This window comes from Protomyctophum parallelum (genome assembly GCF_964188405.1).
Source record: "Protomyctophum parallelum genome assembly, chromosome: 3".
Classification (NCBI taxonomy): domain Eukaryota; kingdom Metazoa; phylum Chordata; class Actinopteri; order Myctophiformes; family Myctophidae; genus Protomyctophum; species Protomyctophum parallelum.
This window is the reverse complement of record NC_139698.1, coordinates 40,641,774-40,649,461: the sequence shown is the minus strand read 5'-3', so window position 1 is coordinate 40,649,461 and position 7,688 is coordinate 40,641,774.

Sequence of the window (7,688 nt, the reverse complement as noted above, 5' to 3'; positions counted from 1 at the left end):
CCAGGTTATGTGAACAGATAGGCGGGCCGTGAAAACAATTGAAGATTTTCATGTTGGTTCTGCCACAAGAAAAGATTGGGAAAAACTGATCTACATCTACGAGTGCATGTGTTTGGTCCGACGGAGCATTGGTCCGATGCATTGGTGTGATCGACAACCTACCTCAAACCCTCACCCTAACCCTAACCTCCCCGGGGGCAGCACACCTAAACCTAACCCCGACCCCCAGCGCAGACCCTCACCCTAACCCTAACCTCCCCCAGGGCGCAGCACACCTAAACCTAACCTCGGACCAATGCGCGTCGGATCATAGTATGCCTCCCTACATCTACTGCACCCTTCTTCACCCATAACCCATTTAGACTTGAGGCCAATTCAAAACGCAGTCGTAACCTTAGTTTTTATTTTTAGAATATTGTTAACATTCAATGAACATATAACTATATATACTCACTCTACAAATAACAGGGCCTGTGATATTTTAATTTGTCCATTAACACCCAGCCCTGTATAATGTAGTAACGTCCAAAATGACTCCCAGATTGAATTGCACTTTGACATGAAGGGTATTTCAGGTCTAAATGGGTTCATCATTAATCATGCCATTTGCACCATATCATGCTTTTAGTTAATTTGCTTGATTTGCATGTCTTATCACTAAATAACCTGTGCTGATGAGTGCTGTCACGTCGCCAATACTAATTAAAGTGACATTTGTGAGAAAAGCTTGTTTAAATCTATTCATTCCATATACCATCTTTTTGGTTAAAGGCCAACAATCGTCAACAATAGGTTTGTGTACACACTAACAGATGGACTGCTTGAATTCTAGTTGACTTCAAGCATGTATTTTTTTGTATTGCCATGTTTTGTTCTTGCTTAAATGTAAATCGCTCTGGATTAAGAGCGATTTACATTGCTAAATGCCTAAATTATCAATCGGGTCCACTGTCTTCTCATTATTGCCTTTTCCTTGATTCTATGTAGAAGCCACATTAAAGAAGTTCCCGCAGTCAACCAAAGGCATGCTGGGAACAGCAGTAAACGGAAAGCTGACGGAGCTGCGGCGGTTCCACAAGAAGTAGACAAACAAGTAATGATATTATTAAAATGAAATAAAGCTGTTGATACAGCCCCTCCTATATCCAGCTTTAATGTCTGTCCACTGACTACACAAACATTAAATTCAGATTGACAATGAATGGAGAATGATACATCATAGTGTATTGTACCGTCATGATGACATGACGCAAATTGTGATGTGCATTTTGTAGCTTGCTTCTGAACTAATGATGCCTCTTTTTGATCAAATCAGATTTGGGGATGACGAGTGCCGGAGAGAAGCCTTGCATGGTGTCCTGGAGCCCCCACCTGTATTTTTTGTTATTTATGAGCTAATTATAATTTATTATGATTTATTTTTATATGCCAATGCCATAATTAAATGTTTATTCTCCCAAGAAACATCTCCGAGGTCTTCTTTTCTGACACATATTTTTTTTATTCAGAAAGATAAAGATATAGATTATGTAATTATACATATAATAGGCTACATCACTGGTTCCCAAACCACATACACAATTTCTGTGTAAATAGAATTGTTGCTATTATATTATTATTATTATTGTATTATTTATAATTGTATTATTATTATTATATTATATTATTTATGTACATATATGTACATGTGCATATATGTGCATATATGTTCATATAAGTGCATATATGCACATATATGTTCAGGGGGTCCAATTTCATATATGTTACATATATGTCTATCATATATGTAATATATATGTCTAACATATATGTTACATATATGTTAGACATATATGTCTAACATATATGTAACATATAAGTCCTTTCCGTGTGGGTGCCCTTAGCTTTTTTTATTGAATACTTTAGAATTAGTTTAGTAACAGTTTTGAGAAAAAAGAGGGTACAGATTGTGGATGCTAAAGACAACCCAAAAAATCCTATGACTTATTTCCATTGAGGGACGAACAGCTGTAAGCACTATAAGGCAGCCACATTAAACAAGTGATAACCTACAAAATGACCTCAAACTTCAGCTATTTTTTATGTGAGGAGGAAATACATTTAAAAATACCAAAGCAATACTTCAGTGCTTCATCAATTATTATTTATCAGTGCACACAGTAGGCTATGAAATACAGAAGTGGTTCTCAACATTTTCTTGATCAGGGCCCATTCGAAAACCTCAAAAGTGTGTGCTCAACCTGTGTGCCCCGCCCCCACTGTCCCAGCCCACAGGTTGAGAAACAGTGCATGACTCGTAATGAAGTAATCCATCCATCCAAGGATTAAGCCAGCAAGGGGGAATGCAACACAAATATGACCTGGCTAATCACCAATAAGCCTATTTAAAAGGCCCCAGTAAACCAACTAACACCTGATTCCAAGTGAGCTGTCATTCTCAATCCTTTCATTAGGCAGGCTTGATGACTTGAAAATCAAATGTGACATCTTATCCAGCACAACTAGTATATATATTATATATATATAAACTAGTTGTGCTGGATAAGATGTCTTTTTTATTATTATTATTATTACATGGCACCGTTGGAGGTGCGACAAAGAAAGCAGGAAGACCATCCTTCTGTATTAAATAATAATTATTAATTTCATTAATTACAAATAATAAAAGTTTCTCCTGGTTTATTCATGCTGGAGAGAGTTAATCATTCATCTTATCTGAAGTCCTGTTTCTAAATTAAAGAGATAATTTTGTCAACAGAGGAATCCCCTTCTATCCCTGAATTGTATTTCCATTGTCATATACAACCCTTAAGTATCACAATTTGTTCTTACTTTGTAATATCAGGCATTTTATGTGCGAGAAGACGTCACTTCTTTCATATGGTGGGAATCTCATTTTGTCACAACATTCTTCAGTTTAACCAGTAAGGCGCCCTGAGGGCGAAAAGTGACCTTGCCCGAGGTCGTGTACACGCATCCCCCGGGTGACTGCAGACTGCTGGGCGAGCACTGGTCCTTTGGGATGGGGGGACAGATTGATTGATTGATTGATTGAAATATTTATTTAACAGTTTGCAGAATTACAGTAGGCCTACATTTCAAGCACAAACTTGAAAGATCATCATATGGAATTAATTCTGTACTGAACAGGTCAGCTCTATGGAAATCTAAGGGTTTGAGGTTTGAGGTCAGATGTAGAGTTGCTGGCCGGCTCCATAATGCCGATCTAGTGATCCAGTCTTGTGGCTACCCTGGTGATGAGGTCAGTGTTGTGATCTTCATATATGGAGACGGCCATATATGGTGGCATGACATGTCACGAGGCGTGACCATATATGGAGGCGTGACTCGAGGCGTGACACGACACTCTGACTGGCTGACTGGCGGCTGACCGTTTTCATAATAAAAGCGACCTATGGTCACAATCAATCCTATGCCTTCATGATACCACCCACCAGGCACCATTGGGCCTACAGTAAGGTGAATATATGCAGCAATGCCAAAATACACATTATAACTCTAGTCTCCGTGCATGTAACGTGTGTGTGTGTGTGTGTGTGTGTGTGTGTGTGTGTGTGTGTGTGTGTGTGTGTGTGTGTGTGTGTGTGTGTGTGTGTGTGTGTGTGTGTATGTGTGTGTGTTCGTTCGTTTCGTTCGTTTCTGCGTGAATGTGTGGATGGGTTTGTCCACGTGTTCATGCACATTTCTTGTTTATTTTAGATTACATTGCTAGTTACTGGAAAGTATGCTGTAGAATTATACGGCATTAGAAGAGAAGCACAGGACGTGGTCCAGTTTTGCAGGTAGGTCTTATCAACTTAAGGGATTTAATATAGGCTCTCAGCCAGCATCAAAGGGCCCCTTCTGGGATTACAATTAATATTGTAGATGACCTTTGACCCCTGGAATACAAAGTTATCCAGACCTTTATAACCCACGTCTTTACTGTAGTCAGAAAAACTTCCATTTTACTTTCAGTGTTTTTAATCGCCCTACTGAGTGGTGGGACAAGCTATCTGGCTATGTGCCAATTCTGAATTAACTATTTCTGCTTCCATAATTATGTGGCATTACCACAGATATTGCCAGACAAATATTGACTGTTGTTTCAGTACAATTACATACTTTTAAGCAGAAAAAACTATTTAGCATTATTATTAATACATTGTCACAAATACTAATATATACACATGCACGCACACGTACGCGAGCGCGCGCACACACACACACACACACACACACACACACACACACACACACACACACACACACACACACAATCTTTTGAGGTATAGTTCTGTTTTAACACACTGCACAGAATTTATGTGTACCGTATGTGACAAATCAAGTATCATCTGCTGCTTCTCTGCATCACATGGATTACACTTTGCTTCTGCATGCATGACTAACTGTACAAAGTAATTTCCCTTTACACCCTAACAGTAGGTATAAAGCACATTCATAATATTCAAATCATATTCAAAGTAGCTTATCACCTTATGACAGTAGGAACTAAGTAGTTGGTAAAGTTATTCTGTATGCATTTATCAGTTCAGAGGAAATTAAGCTAATGCAAAGCCAAATTATTCTTAAATAATAAATCAATAAATCACTTAGACAATAGAAAGGCAATAACATGCACTTTTGTCAGTCAGAAAAATCCCAGACATGGCCAGTGTTAAAGTCAACATGACCAAAAATGCTCTGCCTATAGTGACTTGGGAGATTAAAATGTATTGTTTTGTCACCAGAGTGCTTCTTGGTGACATGCCAATCTACCAATCTGCCAATCTAGTTTCAACTGTTGAAAAGGTCATATTACATTGCAGTCTCACAAACCTCCTCAACCTGTCCAACAGAACCACTGCAGTGCCCTCTGGTGGATGAGACCTCATGGGTGAGTAGCCTTTTGGGTAGCAAAACATTCCCTGGTAGTGGTTTATACTTAAGTAATGTAGGCTGCTACTGTATGTCGTGGAGAAGTTCAGAGTTCAGACCCTTCATAGTCTGGATTTTCGGTGGTGAGGTGACCACCGCTCCGGTGGTGAGCTGACCACCGGAGCTGAAATAACGTTGAGCGGTGGTGGCTCATACATAGTCTGGATTTACGGTGGTGGGGTGACCACCCAACTACAACATGACGTCACGAGCCGCGGTGAAGAGCAAACCACCGCCACCGCTCCAGCCCTTCTCTCTGTTTTTACTCACCACCTTAAGGCCTATTCATAGTCTGGATTTTCGGTGATGAGGTGACCACCGCTCCGGTGGTGAGCTGACCACCGGAGCTGAAATAACATCCAGACTATGTATGAGCCTTTAGAATACTCTAAAGGCCTATTCATAGTCTGGATTTTCGGTGGTAAGGTGACCACCGCTCCGGTGGTGAGCTGACCACCGGAGCTGAAATAACGTTGAGCGGTGGTAAGTAAAAACAGAGCGAAGGGCTGGAGCGGTGGCGGTGGTTTGCTCTTCACCGCGGCTCGTGACGTCATGTTGTAGTTCGGTGGTCACCTAACCACCACCGCTCAACGTTATTTCAGCTTCGGTGGTCAGCTCACCACCGGAGCGGTGGTCACCTCACCACCGAAAATCCAGACTATGAATAGGCCTTAAGGTTCAGATCTACTTTAGCCTAGAACGTTAAGACCTTGTTCTCTGCATCTCTTGGAGTGACGTAGCGTAAGCAACTTGCGTAGCTGGGAAAAGACAAAATTCTTCACGTTGGCTGGTTTAGAGTGAGCCAAAGTAATTGCTTCTGGGGGATGTGCTCGGAGATTGCTGAGGAAGGAATGAGAAACAGCAGTAACATTAAGTGTTGAACTGGTTAGTGATATGCTCATCATATTTTTTATGACATAGCCTTGCATATTTCTTCTTCCAAATACTCTTCAAGAGATCTTGTCAATACCAGCCACCAGTCACCAGTCATGGTAAGTCTGTTAAAATTGTATGAGTCACTTGTCAGATTCCCAGCCTCTTTTCTATTCTAAAGAAATCACACCCATGTGAAGTGAGGGGCGCACTTATCATTGTATAATGTACATCACCATTACGTAAAATAGACACTTTAAAGATGATTTGCTCAGACATTATGAAAATTCTCCATACATTGTCAATGGGAATTTAACATTTGTGTGGACAAAAATAGACACTAAGCCGATTTGCTCGTCCACATTATCCAAATCATTGTCAATGGGAATTTAATGTTTGTGTAAGACCAAAAAACTACATTAATATAGCTGAATATAGGAGGGGCTAGCACCCCTTAGAAACTAATGGCAGCTGAATACAGGACCCAATCACCACGAAGGCCAAAACATATTTCCGCTTTATTGTTTCCTTACCGTTGCAATTTGGAGCAATGTTTGGTGTAAATGTAAGACCGATGGGCCACACGAGGCAGACGTGGGACCAGAGAAGGAGGTCTGTAACAGCAACCAGGACCCATGAGGTTCCTGGACAGAGCTGAAAGAGAGTCTCTGTAGACCAGACCATGTCTAGTGGACAAGTTACAGTGATGGCACGTTGCCAGCTAAAAGTCAAAGAACAGAGGAAATTATGTTAGTTCCAGATAGATGGTCATTTCCAGTAAACATATCGTTATCAAAATACCAAAGAAAAGGATCTTTAACAATGTGAAGTACTCTATGGTGCTGAGACATGGAGGACCACCGTGAACACCACAAACCAAATCCAGTCATTCATCAACACCTGTCTGCGACAAATCCTCCAGAGCCGCTGGCCTAAACCATCAGCAACAAAGAATTGTGGCAACGAATCAAAAACCAGCAGAGGAAGAGATCCTCAATCCTCTCCATAAAACAGCCTCAAACACCACAAGACAGTCCCTCAAGTAGAACACCCAAGGGAAAAGAAAGAGAGGTTGGCCACTGAAAACCTGACGCAGAGACTTGGAGACAGAAGCCACGATACTGGACCACACTTGAGGACAGCTGGAGGTGTTGGCTCAGGACTAAGATGCTTAGAGAACTCTTGTAGACGGTCTAATCCCCAGAAGGGGTAAATAGGTGTAAGTAATAATATTATATTGTTACCTTTTGGATCACAACGTGTGTACCACCCAGTACTTTTCAGACTTCACTTGGGTAAACATATTCCAATATGCATAATGTTCAGTCATGATGTAACAACCCTTTAACCCATTATGGGCGGGAACCCCTTTTGGTGTTAGCATTATGTTATGCTTTAGCTATTGAAAATAGCAGATCTACAAGCTCATAGCGCGCCACCGAGTGGCGCGCTACGAGCTTGTAGGTCTGCTATTTTTGAAAAAAAACGACTGACATAGAAACATAGCTTTTTCAGAAAACTGTCAGGATTCAGAAGACATTTTTAGAATCTGATCTCAAAATGGGTTAAATATACAGTAAATAATATTGTGTTGTAATGACTATGAGGCTTTACAAATAAATTCATAAACTCAAAAATATAACAGATTGTCATGCAACCACCAGTCAATGTTCCATTAGAGGCAAAATGACTTGTTATGAAGGACCTTAATGCAACACCATGCAGTGTTTTTAGAGCTGCTCTACTTCCAGCCATGATACACATGCTAGTATAGCAGAATATTAGGACAGCTCCCAGAAGGCCCTGCATCGTCTAATGGGGGCGAGGGTGTTCCGGTTATCTTGTCAAAGACCCACTTCTAGATTGCCTGTAAACAC